Here is a 14,110-nt window from a genome sequence, read left to right on the forward strand (position 1 = left end):
TTTAAAATCTGTTTTGTCTGGTATAAGTATTGCTACCCCAGGATTTTTTGTGTGTTTTTTTTTTCCGTTTCCATTTTCATGAAATATCTTTTCTATCCCTTTACTTTCAGTCTGTGTGTGTCTTTCCATCTGAAGTGAGTTTGTTATATGCAGCATATGTAAGGGTCTTGTTGTTTTTACCCATTCAGCCACCCTATCATTTTTTTATCCAAAATTTATATATTAAAGCTACAATAAAATACCTTCCAATGCATACAAAAATTATAAAGTAACTGATGCTTTTTCAATAAAGATACCCGCTATAACATTTACTGACAAGAGAAAACTATATGTTTAATGACTTTTATTCTGTTTTCAGTCACCTTATTGAACGATACATCATGAAATCATTAGTTGTACATCTAGGAAATTTACCAATAGAGCAATGGAGCTCTCTTCCACTGGTGTATATATTCTAATTTGTCTCATGTGAGTGTCTCTTCCATTTTGTTGATTGGCTAGAACAGCAGGCTGTATCATGAATGTTTCTTATGATTATCAATCAGTTAAGGGAACGTGAATCCAGCCACTTGGTTCCACCAATTCAAGTTGCCGAATTTCTTGGAGATTGTGAAAATTATTTCCTACTCTGACTGAGATTTTGCTTGGAGTATAGCTTTCATCAGATTTGTAGTCTGCATAAATACATAGTCTTCACTGTTGTTTTTCTTCTGAATTGGATATTCACTAAATGGGGCTAGGAGCCATCTGACTGCCAGTAAGTTTCTAGACTGTCATAACTAATCTACCCCACATCCTGGTTTGCAAGATGAGAGTGAATGACCAACCAGCTTGTGACCCACTTTTCCGTACTGTTCCAGTCCTTTCTGCTTAGGGTCAGCACCAGGAGGTGTCTTGTTTGGTGTGGTCATTTTTAAAATAGTAGCTTGCAGACCTGGCTTGCCGCAGCTCAGGGGTTTACGATTCCCTGCAGCTCTGTGCCACTCCCACTCAGCTTCTCAGGATAACCTGGCTTCCCCAATGACATTGAATTGGTGTTGCAGCTCAGCCATCCTGTCTTTTGATTGGAGCATTTAAACCATTTACATTGAAATTAATGGTTGCTAGGTATGTAGTTATTGCCATTTTATTGTTCATAGTTTTTTGTTTGTTTGTTTGTTTTTTAAGATTTTATTGGGGAAGGGGAACACGACTTTATTGGGGAATAGTGTGTACTTCCAGGACTTTTTTCCAAGTCAAGTTGTTGTCCTGTCAATTTTAGTTGTGGAGGGTGCCATTCAGCTTCAAGTTGTTGTCCTTTCAGTCTTAGTTGTGGAGAGCGCAGCTCAGCTCCAGGTCCAGTTGCCGTTGCTAGTTGCAGCGGGTGCAGCCCACCATCCCTTGCGGGGGTCAAACCGACAACCTTGTGGTTGGGAGGATGCACTCCAACCAACTGAGCCATCCGGGAGCTCAGCGGTAGCTTAGCTCAAGGTGCCGTGTTCAATCTTAGTTGCAGGGGGCGCTGCCCACCATCCCTTGCAGGAGTCGAGGAATTGCACTGGCAACCTTGTGGTTGAGAGCCCACTGGCCCATGTGGGAATCGAACCGGCAACCTTTGGAGTTAGGAACACGGAACTCCAACCGTCTGAGCTACCAGGCCAGCCCACATTGTTCATAGTTTTGATCCTTGTTTTTTGTGTGTGTGTTTTTTGTTTTTTTTTTTTGGTCTTAAAGAAGTCCCTTGAAGATTCCTTAGTGTTTTCTTGTCTGGGAAGCTCTTTATGTGTCCTTCGATTCTAAATGATAGCTTTGCTGGATAGAGTAATCTTGGTTGTAGGTCCTTGCTTTTCACCACTTTGAATTTTTCACCACTTTGAATATTTCCTGCCAATCCCTCTGACCTGCAGTTTCTGTTGAGAAATCAGCTGACACTCTTATGGGAGCTCCCTTGTAGGTAACTAACTGCTTTTCTCTTGCTGCTTTTGGGATTCTATCTTTGTCTTTAACCTTTGGCATTTTAACAATGATGTGTCTTGGTGTGGGCCTCTTTAGGTTCGTCTTGTTTGGGACTCTCTGTGCTTCCTGGGCTTGTATATTTATTTCCTTCTCCAGATGAGGGAAGTTTTTTTGTCATTATTTCTTCAAATAGGTTTTTAATTCCTTGCTCTCTCTCTTCTCCTTCTGTAACCCTATGATGTGAATGTTGGTACACTTGATGTTGTCCCAGAGGCCCCGTAAACTATCCTCATTTTTTGGATTCTTTTTTTCTTTTTGTTGTGCTGATTGGGTGTTTTCTGTTACCTTATCTTTTAAATTGCTGATTTGATCCTTTGCTTCATCTAACCTACTGTTGATTCCTTCTACTATATTCTTCATTTCCGTTATTGTATTCTTTATTTCTAACTGGTTCTTTTCTGTTTTCTGTCCGCACTTTTATATTTTCTATCTCTTTGTCGAAGGTTTTCCTGTGATCATTGGGCATCCGTTCAAAACCAGTGTTTTGAACGCTACATCTGGTAGATTGCTTGTCTGCATTCTGTTTAGTTCTTTTTCTGGAGCTTTATTCTGTTCTTTTATTTGGACATGTTTCTTTGTCTCCCCGTTTTGGCTGCCTTCTCTTGTTTGTTTCTATGTATTAGGTAGGGCTGCTATGTCTCCCAGTCTTAGTAGAGTGGCCTTATGTAGTAGGTGTCCTGTGGGGCCCAGTGGCACAGTCTCCCTGGTCACCTAAGCTGGGTGCTCCAGGTGTGTCCCTTATGAGGGTTGTGTGCACCCTCCTGTTGTAGTTGAGCCTTGGTTGCTGTTTGAACATCAGTGTTGGGTTCCTCAGGCTGATTGGTTGTGAGGACTGGCTGTGACTATAGTGGAGGAGCTACTGTGTAGGGGCTGACCCTATGGAGCAGGATTTCCTTTAGCAGGGCTCTGGTAACTGCCCAGCCTGCCCTTGGGGTTTGATGTCCTTGGAGGTAGTCGATGATGCTCCCACTGTGTCGGTGAAACTGGCCACTGGGTATGCCAACCACAGGGCTTCCTGGCAGGGGCTCCACCACATGTCAAGTTCAGCTGCAACCTCTGCCCTGCATGAGACCACCTGGAATGAACCACAAAGCAGTCGGCAGATGACCGCCACCCACATTGGGCTTGGTGGTGCCTTGTAAGGCCACACCACAGACCTGAGGCTGGCTTTTGCTAGTGCCAGTCTTAGGGCTGCTCAGTCACAGGTACAGGACTCACCAAAGCCAGATGCTGCTTGTTTGGGTTTTGTGAACTTTTGAGAGATTTTAGGAATGTCTACAGCATGAGCCATGACAGGTCATTTATATGGAAAAGCCACCAGAAGTAGCTTGGGTGGGCCCGAAATTGGTGGGGTGGGGTTTCAGAGAATCAGCACAAGTGAACAGTGTTAGCCAGGTTGATGGAGACTCAGATCTGGCAGCTGCCTGGGCTTGCACCCAGGAACAGGGAAGGGCTCAATAAAGAAACTATGGCCTTCCCCCGCACTTCTGTCTGGACAAAATCTGCCCTTCCAGCCCTTGCTCTGCAGCCAGACAACTCAGTTCTTAACCGTATGTCCCTGACTCCTTTCAAGCTACTGCCCCACCACTGAAGCTCAGAGTGAGTGAGTCCATCGGCAAGTAAGTTCATGTATGGGACCTTTATGATGACTCCACCTACCCTCTGGTACTTCAGCTGCCCTCTGTCTCACTCAGCCATAATCTCTGCTGGTTTTCACAGCCAGAAGTTATGGGACTTCTCTCCCCAGCACTGAAACCTGGGGTGGGGAGCCTGGTGTGTGGCTCGGACCCCTCCTCACTTCTCAGCAGAGGACCTCCACAGCAAAGATATCCCTCCCAATTTTTAATGGTCACACGCAGGTGTGGGACCAGCCTGTCCCACGTCTCTGCCCCTCCTACCAGGCTCAAGGTGGCTTCTTCTGTATATCTGTAGTTGTAGGGTTTCAGTTCAGCTAGACTTCAGGTGATTCTCAGTGATGGCTGTTCTGTGATTTAGTTGTAATTTTGATGTAGTTGTGACAGAATATAAGCACAGCATATACCTATTCTGCCTTCTTGACTGGATCTCCCTTGAAAATGTGTGTTTCTTTAATGTTCATCAGAATATGCAGTAAGGAGGCAAAATTGGGACCATAAAAGAGGTTTTAATTAGTATTTATGGTAAATTTTAGCTTTGTGTATATGTATAGATTATACAGTAATCAGTCTAAGTCTGTTTATATACAGTATTTTTAGATGAGTGATTTTGATAAATCACAATAATTAAAAATTAGAAGTCCACACATATACACTCACTCCTTTTATAAAAAGTAATTTAGTAACACAGATACATTATAAATGATTCAGACAACTTTCCATTCATGTTTGAGAGTTTACCAGTTAGTTTTTTTCTAAGACTTCCATTTTTAATACTGGTATTTGTTTTGTTTTGTTTCGTTTTGTTTTGTTTGTAGAGTACATTTTCTTCGTAGTATTCTGAATATAATACAGTTACCTTTGAGGTGTGTTTTCACACACTTTAATCATACTTGTAAAACCTAAAATTTTAATATGGATAAGTATGCCTGAAGTCAAGCTACATTGAAGTCATATGCTATTTTAAACAAAATACATTATATGAATGTATGTAATTTTGTGAGAATTTTAGTATATGTGCTGCCGAAGAGAGCACGTTTTTGTGAGAATTTTAAACATGAAGCAGTCAAGTCAAAAAGAAAGATTTCTTTACTAAATCTTCTTTCTTGGCGTTTTCAAAAATTAAACTACTTGTCAACTCTTTGCCTTTTTTATGGTAATTCCCTATAATACCTTTTTGTTTTCCCCAAGACTCTATTGGGGAAGGGGAACAGGACTTTATTGGGGAACAGTGTGTACTTCCAGGCCTTTTTTCAAAGTCAAGTTGTTGTCCTTTCAGTCTTAGTTGTGGAGAGCGCAGCTCAGCTCCAGGTCCAGTTGCCGTTTCTAGTTGCAGGGGGCACAGCCCACCATCCCTTGCGGGAGTCGAACCAGCAACCTTGTGGTTGAGAGGACACTAACCCATGTAGGAATCGAACCAGCAGCCTTCAGAGTTAGGAGCACGGAGCTCTAACCGCCTGAGCCACCGGGCCGGCCCTATAATACCCTTTTTGATGTATGCTAGATGTGGCATAAATATTTTGTCTAGAGCCAAGAAAATCCTAACTCTATTTAAAAATTAAACTATGAAAACAATTTCTTAGTTTCCTTTTTACTTTTGGTACTTGAATTCATATGAAAAAGGTTTCAAATTTTAATATAGGCAACTTATAGAAAGAGGGGTAGAGAAAGTGTACTTGCATTTTTCCAGCCAAATTACTTTCATGAGCGTTTTAAAGGCAATAATATTTAAAAGAACATTACTAAAATCTTTTTTCAATGTGTAACATCATCTGTGGACAAAATTGTTTAGTGACTTCGGTACAATGTTTGTGTTGTTTTTTTTTAAAATTTATAGTTATAATTATGGACCTTTGGGTAGTCCTAGTCAACAGTGATTAAAAAAATATTTTCTTGAATCTCTTTCACACCCATCCATCCCTTTCTTAATGGATCACCTGAGGAGAGCTTTGTCCCTTTTCAGATATTTCTGTTTTTTGAGTTCTCTGATAGACTGAAAAGGGTTTCAGAGTGCGGGTTCTTCATGTAGTCTGCAACTGCGTCCCGGCCTGCCTTATACCTCCTCCACAACCCAAGAAGCTCTCACTGTAAGATTTGGGGGGCCTATTTATTTCACCTGGTGCATGTTCAAATAGACGTTGAAACCATGGCACATCTATGATTTGAGACCCAATAATCTAAGATTTTGGATCAATCTAGTTCAATCAGTCTGAGTTCAATGAGTGAACTCAGACCTCTGGGGTATATCAGACTTACAAGGTGGATTCAGGTAGGCCAGCTTTGTCAAATTGGGATTTTGGTAGTTCCAGTGATGGTTTCGATACTGCTTCATACAAACCCCCCACTCAGGGCACTGGCCCCCTGGTCTGTATACTGAAGCCCACACTCCTTGGCCTGACAGTGAAGGCCTCGTATGTCCTACCCGGACCTCACTGTCTAGCCTTTCATTCAGATACTCAGCTAGAATGTCCAGGGAAACATCCTGATCCCAGGATAGAATGGGGTTTTCCTCTTCCAGATTTGAGTGGCAAGTCACCAGCACCACTTTCTACTTTGCAATATTCATTTCTGCAGGCTTCATCTCCCCTACTAGGCTTTGTTCTAGAAGCAAGGATCATGTGCCTCTGTGGTGCCTATTAGGGTTTTATACACAGTTGATCCTCAGTAAAGTTTGATGAGCGAATGCATGTGTCCTCTTGAAGCCTTAATGAATCATCTGTTGGTGGTAAGTGATCAGAGTTGCCCTGAAATGTGTATGAAATTATAGGCAGTCTCTTCATGGTAGGGTTGTCAGATTTAGCAAATAGAATTATCGGAATCCAATTAAATTTAATTTCACATAAATAGCATATAATTTTTAGTATAAGTGTGTCCCAAATACTGCATGAAAACAGTGATACGGAAAGTTATTCACTGTTTATATGAAACAGATTCTAATACCACTGGATGCTTTGCATTTATCTGGCACTCCTATTCTGTGATTGGGGCTAAAGTAGTAACAGGGCTAATTCTGCTGTCCAAAAATGTTACCCTTCCATCTGGTCATAGTTGTCAGATGTGTGACGTTTCCTTACGATGTACATAATCATGGTGAAGTCAAACCTTTTTATTCACAGATGCCACCTGAACAAACATGAACTAGACTGTGTATCCCTCTCCCTCAGCTGCCCTGTACTGAGCACAGTGCCAGGTGCATGGAGGGTATAGCAGACATGGTGCCTGGCCTCTTGGAGAGAGTGTATGTTCTAGGGGAAAGGTTCGTCAGTCAGACGGCAGAAGCACTGTGATGATCGGCCATAAGCACCTTACGGGGAGGTGTGGCCTGTCCCTGAGCAGCCTGACCCAGCCTTTGTGTTCCCGGGTGGCATCTGAATTTAGATCTTTCAGGCATAGCTTTGTGTTTGGAGGCCTGTGGGTATACCGTGTTTCCCTGAAAATAAGACGTAGCTAGACCATCAGCTCTAATGTGTCTTTTGGAGCAAAAATTAATATAAGATCCAGTCTTATTTTAGTATTTAGTATTTTATTTTAGTATAAGACCGGGTCTTATAATATAATATAATATGATATAATATATATAATATAATATAATATAATACTGGGTATAATGTAATATAATAATATAATACTGGGTCTTATATAAGACCGGGTCTTATATTAATTTTTGCTCCAAAAGATGCACTAGAGCTGATGGTCTGGCTAGGTCTTATTTTCAGGGAAATATGGTAGCTCGTTTGTGAAGCTAGAAGAAATCCATTGCAGCTCCCATGAAAAGCTGACGATGACCCAAGGTAAGGCAAGCGACAAAGATATGGGTCATTTCAGCGGAAATGAAACTAAAGTCCGGAATTGTTTAAGTTATTCAAGTTCAGTGTCCCTGCCCCTGAACCTCTTGTTACTCCTCTTCATCACCTTGTTGCTTTGAGGGCAGCCTCTAGCTCCTCACCCTCATCACTAACTACGCAGTCCTTCCCAACCACAGCTCAGAGTTGTATGTCATCGGTGGAATCAGAAGTGCCACATCAGTCAACACCTCCTAGGACTTACCTCACTTATTTGCATTTGACCCCTTTCTTCCATGCATTCTTCTTGCTTCTTTCTTTCCTCTGTTGTTCCCCTTTCCTCTCTTCCTCCCTCCCTTCCAGAAATATGTCTTGAGCCCTTATTATGTATAAGCTCTATCCCAGCATCGGGGATGCTGGTGAATAAGCCACGGAAGTTTGCTGCTTTCTTGACCTTGCACTTTAATGAGAGGAGACTTGCGTTCAAAGGCGAAGTACTGCCCCAGCTTGGAAGCACAGTGCTGTGATGTGGTGGCTGGGACAGGGTAGTCACTGAAGAAGAAAAAGTCCTCTCTAAACAGGTGCCATTTAAGCTGCGAGGTGGATGATGAGACAGAGCCAGCCAAGCAAAGAGCCAGTACAACAACTTTCTAGAGAGACAACAGCAAGTGCAGAAGCTCTGAAACAGGTACGGGCTTGACTCATTTGAGGAACAGAAAGCCATAGTTCCTGGGACAAAATAAATGAAGAGGAGAGTAACATAGGCCATGTAAGAACACAGTGAGAAGATGGCTGTCTTGAAGCCAACGAGAGAGATCTCACCAGAAATCAGCCCTGCTGACATCTTAATCTTTGACTTCTGGCCCCCACAATCATAAGAAATAAATGTCTGATGTTTCAGCCCTCCAGTCTGTGGAACTGTGTGATGGCGGCCCTAGAAAACCAATCCAGCCTTCTTGTCCTGCCCACTCCTTTTACAAAGCATGGCTTCCACCAGCGCTGTGTACGGAGCCCTGCCACCTGCCTCAGTAGTCCAGCCCTCCTCCACCCACCACCTGCTCCTTCTCCTGAATCTACCACCTTGTTCACGTGACCATATGTAGGTGCTCTTACCCCAAACTGGGACTTTGTCCTAAAGATTTCCCCTCTTCCTCCCCCCCGCCACAGGGAGTCCCAGGGCTTGTCTGTTCCACTCCCAGAGGCATCAGGCAGACCCGTCTCCATGTTCATCCCTAGCAGTGTAACCTGTAACTTGGAACTTTGTTATCCTCATCTAGGAAAGGGCTCCTAACCTGCTGTCTGCAGAGTAGGTGTTTGATGGCACTTGTGGTTGTAGGTCACATTTTGATGACATGTCTATACCACTATCCAAAACGTCTGAATCATGTTATTCCCTTGTTCAAGTGTTCTCAAATCTAAATCTGATACAACTGCATGCGACGTACCAGCACCTACACGATCTCACTCAGCATCCCTGTCTCAGTTTCTCTTGCCACTCCTCTCCTCACAGCACCAACCCATTCACCATTCTGTAAAGTTCCCAGATATTGACACGCCTCTATGCTTTTATACCTGTTGTTGCCCCATTTGAAATCCCCTCCACCTCCACCCCACCTGTTCACTCTACTTTCTGCTAGAATGTCAAGCCACTTAACGTAAGGGCCTTGTCCTCCCATCCTGTTATTAGCCACACCAGTTAGCACGCAGTAGTGGCTCTGTGAATTTTGTTGAGTAAAAGAAGGAATGTGTCCTAAAGGCCTTCCCTCTGTAGTTTTCCAAAGGAGGTGATTATGTCCCCCCAGGGGACATTGGCAGTGTCTGCAGACATTTTTCATTATCATATCTAGTGAGTCAGGCCAGGGGTCTGCGACACATTCTACTATGCATATGACAATGAAGAATAAATAACCTGGCCCTAAATGTCAATAGTGCCAATTTTCAGAAAGTCCACCTTAGCTTCTGTCCCTCAGGGAGCTGCCCTTCCCAGCCAAGCTCCCACTCCCACAGCTCTGCTTGTGCCTTTGTGGTGGCTCTTAGGAAATGACTCTGATCGGGGCTCTCCTTTATCCTACCCTTTCTAGATGAGCTCCTTGAGGCCGGGAACCTTTGCACCTTTAGGCACTGCCCTAGGGCTCTGTAAGTAACAATTGAGAAGAATGAATGAAAAAAAAAATGAACGGTAGAAGCAAATGTTGCCTTCACTATATATATGTAATTATAGTTGATATTCAATATTATTTTACATTAGTGTCCTGTTGCCTCCACTTTTACACATGGGTCAGCTCTGCATCTCTGTATCTGGTGGTTAGGACTGGAAATGCAGACAGGAGATGAGTGGAGCATGAACAGAGCTGTGTGAGAGCTTGTTGACCAGGGCACTACTGTGAGACAGACTCTAGGTAATTGGCATGCAAGCTAATTTCATGATTCATTTGTACTCTGTGTGCACTAGACTTCACAGAGGAGAAGGTGAAAAGAATAATTATTGCTGCCTAGTGGAAGACTCTGCAGTGCTGGAAATGTCCAATACAGTAATCAGGAGTCCATGTGGCTCTTGAGCTCTTGAAGTGTGGCTGGTGCAACGAAGGAGCTCGATGTTCAGTTTTATTCATTTTAATTAAAGGATACTTAAGTGGCCACATTTGGCCCATGCACTACAGACTTGAAGGCTGTTTTGGGGCTGTTCCACGACACATGGTAGTTTTGGGAACATTTTGTTAACCTTATCACTGCTCATCTTGGGCAGGGAAGAATGAGAAGTAATACAAAGTTCTAAAAAATAAAAAGCAATGCGGTGGGAAAAGTAGTCCATTTTCCTAGAGACCTTAATGGTCTGGGTCACATGATCAGCGTGTGGCTAATGGAAGTCAGGCTTAGCTGGGCAGGAGGGGAAAAGCATGACAAGCAAGCCAGGGCCACCCTCAGACACTCCCAAACTCACAGCCCAGGGCAGAAAAGTACTCCCAGTGCCCAGCCATGCTGCAGTAATGTCCAGTAAGTGTTCCTGGACCTCTTTGACCTTTGAACAGGTTCCAGTGTACACCACTTTCAGATGGGAATGACTAGAAGTTAATTCTAGAATATCAAATTTGTTAATAAATTATACAGCCTATGGCGAGATGAGAATGTCTTTTGGCATTTACTTTGAGGGGATGTGATTTTTAATAAGTATTTTTAATTGTTAATAAATAAAATAAGCCCAATCAGCACAAATATTGTGAATGCCTATTGCTATGACCCCACTATCAGTCAGCCTTGGGGCATATTTGAGAGGACTGTAAGACAACCCCCAAACTCCATGGAGCTCAGACACTTTTGCAAAAACATTTGACTTTTTAAAATACGATTTTTTTCACTCCTATACCATTTCACTGTAATATTTTTGGCAAAATAGCCTTTAATACGTGGGATATGTTTATTCCCTTTCTAGTGTCAACAAAAGTTCATCGTCACCAACTCAGTGCCAACAGGAGTCCTCAATTTGGGGTGTGGTGCGGGGAGAGACTTTATTCAGCGAAAACAGCTCAATTGTGAAACATCTCATCTGTCGAACAAGGAGGCTCGACAGCTCAACTGTGATACAGTTCAGCTGTGGAACCCCAATGGCTGTGGAACAGCGTGGTTGTGAGGTGGGCCTGGGCAAGAAGGCCTACAGGGTTATAGCACAGCTCCCCTGTGGCAGCTCCAGCCAGGGGAACACAGCCTTTGCCTCACCTGGAGAGATTTGAAACTGGCTCATACAGAGAAGAGTCCCCACCTCTGGTCCCTGATTGGTCCATTTTCATGCAAATGATGAAAATAGTCCATTTTCATGCAAATCCTCATAGTTTAATTGGTCCTGATTGGTCAGAATGGAGCTGCTCTGATTGATTGGTGAAGATGTAAAAGAAGCCATAGCTTGCATCTCCAATTAGAGAGGAACGTCTCAGTCCTATTGGTCGAATTTTGATCCTAGGAGCTAGCTCTCTTGTGAGTGTTGACTCAGAAGGCAGGAGGCTTGGAAGCCTAGTCTGTGGCCTCTCCCTGAAATGCAGTGTGCATGAGGGACCTGTGCAAACGTTGGCTGCTAGGCTCTGGTTCTGCGTTTGATCCCAGTTACCCAGGAGGAGTCCTTTTTGGCAGGTATATTCTTTTTTGGTTTAACACTAGATACCTCGTGGAACTAAAACAATAGATGTAACATCTTTCTTTTTACATAATAAGAGAAGAAAGATTTAGGTGAAAATGAGATAAATGTGTTTTCACTTTGGAACTATAAAGAAAGCACTCAGCAGTATTTAAGATATTTGATATCATTATTCTCTCCTATTAATGTTTTTAATATTAAATATTTTAATATTAAAAGTAGATGGTTATTTAAGGAAGAAATTTTTTCACAAACGGATGATTTTTAACAGGACAATTTAATATATAATCCTTTTGTTAGTAGCTACATGGCCATTCTTCCAGGTGGAATCCCCTGGCTTTTCTCAGTGGCAGTATGATCCGATTAGAAGTGTGAGTAAAATATTATTGCAATTGGTTAAAGCTCATAAATTAATCAATAATTTTTCAAGAACATTATAGGTCCTAATTTCATTTCATTAAAGAAAAATGTGATAGCTAAGATGACAAGATGTTTATTTTTGTGTCAGGTATTCTGTGATTAATTAATTAAATATTTCTCATCGGTTGGTGACCTCTTGTCTCTCAGCCACACACTGACTTTCACAGCTGTGCCTCCTTCCTTCTGACTGCAGTCGAGAGAAACCAGATTGTCCCCCCCCCCACCTCCGAGCTCTGTCTTACCTAACTTGGGAGTGCCTGCCTGCCTTCCAGAAGGCTCCCTTTGGAGATGAGTATCAATGAGCTTCCGGGGTTCTGAACCCAAAGGTCTCAGGTTTATAAAAGGTTCACGGCAGGTCAAATATTGTTCAGTATATTTTTTAAAGGGTTGCTTGAGCTAATTGAATTTCTTATATTCATTAATTCCTCCTCTTCCCTCTCCACCCCCCTCCGAATAAATGGCCCTTCACAGGAATCCAATTTAGCCTCAATGCACCTTATTCACACTGCCTTTTATTGGAGCCACATTCCAGCCAGCTGTAAGACTGCCTGGCTGCCTCAGGTTTCCCAATTTAGCTCTGGAAATGATTTCAACATGGCAAAAACTTTTCACTGGCCAATTTGGAAAACAGGATTTAATTTGTGAAGAAAGCCCAAAATGGCAACTGAAAATGAAAAAGAGGATGGAGAAGGTTGGGACGGGGGACAATCAGAGAAAGGAGAAGAGAAACCTTTGTAATTCTCTTCCCGGTGCTCCTTCTTCTCCCCCACCTGCCCTGGTTCCATTTTCTTAAGTTGAGGGAGGACAGGGAGGTTTAGATAGGAGAGCTGTTCAGCCTTGCACTTTTGTCACTCTCCTTGGGGTTTCTCTTCTTGGCTTCAGTTTAATTGCAGCACTGGTATAAACAAGGGGCTAGTGTGGAGCCCTCTGCAGCTGAAGGAGAATGGGCAGCAATGGTTAGGAGGGGGCTTAGAGCCCAGGCCGAATCACGTGTCTTGTCTGGGAGCAGCAGGTAGGAAGGACGCTGGTGCGCAGTTGTGAGGGAGAACGCGTATCTAATCAAAGTAGGTTGGGCATCAAATGTTCACATTTACACGGCAGGGGAGCAGAAAGTACTAACGCTTCCCTTACAAAACCATTGAACTTAAATTAAGCCATCCTGCTCAATTGGAGTCTGTTAGATCCGAAAGTTATTTTTAAGTAATTCATATGAGGTGTTAAAAGGTTAATTAAAAGTGGATTTCTTGTGGGCTTTGGTAAAGGATACGTTACTAAAATGCACACAGGTAGATTCTAGGTTCCATAGGCAGATTGATTTCCAAGTCCAGGGAGGACATAGGTGTACTTCTGGGTAAGTTGTGTGTGTGTCCTTGCTTTCCTCTTTGGATATATGCTTTAGTCTCTCCCAAGAGAAAAGAAATACCGTATTTATATTACTAAACATAATTTAGTAATACCAGTAAGTGTTATTTATATATCTACTGTGTTGCTTCTGTTATATGGAATTTGTAATATCAAAATAAGCAAGTTTATTATTTGTAGTGGGGTTTTTTTGAACACTACTTTTTGAATAATTTCAAAAACCTAATTAATACCTTCAGAAGTTAACCATTGACCATAATACTGTCTGTATTTACCTGTATCATTTAGACATAACTCCTAAATGTTCATAGTCGATTGAATTTGTGCAGTTCTTTGGTTTCATCAGCCCTTTCGGCACCTAGAAGAGGTGTTTCTGTGGTTATATACCCTCTTGACATTGACACCATTTCCCAGGTTTCTGGATCCTTGCCTCTGTCAGCCTAGCCCAAAGGTTCTCGAACTTCTAGCATGTATCAGAATGACCTGGAAGTTTTGTTAAAACACAGATTTTTTTGCCAACCCCAGAGTTTCTCATATAGTGGATCTGACTGGGTCCTCAGAATGTGCATTTTTAGTAATTTCCCAAGTAATCCTGCTGCTGCTACTCTTGGTACCACAAGTAGAGAGCTAGCCATTCACCCACATCCTGACCCAACAATAAGAAAGTGGTTTTAAAAATTTGCAGTTCTGGAGATCTAATATACAGCATGGTGACTGTAGTTAATACTGTAAATTTGCTAAGAGGGTAGATCTTAAGTGTTCTCACCATGAACGAAAAAAGAACATAGTAA

At 42.5% G+C, this 14,110-nt stretch overlaps 1 protein-coding gene and 1 pseudogene across 1 annotated transcript in view; one reads left to right on the forward strand and one right to left on the reverse strand.

Annotated features, from left to right (window-relative positions):
• Positions 1 to 14,110, forward strand: part of GMDS (GDP-mannose 4,6-dehydratase) — a 659,903-nt gene that overhangs the window by 348,081 nt on the left and 297,712 nt on the right. The gene's annotated exons all lie outside the window — the stretch shown is intronic.
• On the reverse strand, positions 546 to 911 carry LOC117027359 (anaphase-promoting complex subunit 10-like; annotated as a pseudogene).

This window comes from Rhinolophus ferrumequinum, chromosome 9, assembly GCF_004115265.2.
Source record: "Rhinolophus ferrumequinum isolate MPI-CBG mRhiFer1 chromosome 9, mRhiFer1_v1.p, whole genome shotgun sequence".
Lineage (NCBI taxonomy): Eukaryota > Metazoa > Chordata > Mammalia > Chiroptera > Rhinolophidae > Rhinolophus > Rhinolophus ferrumequinum.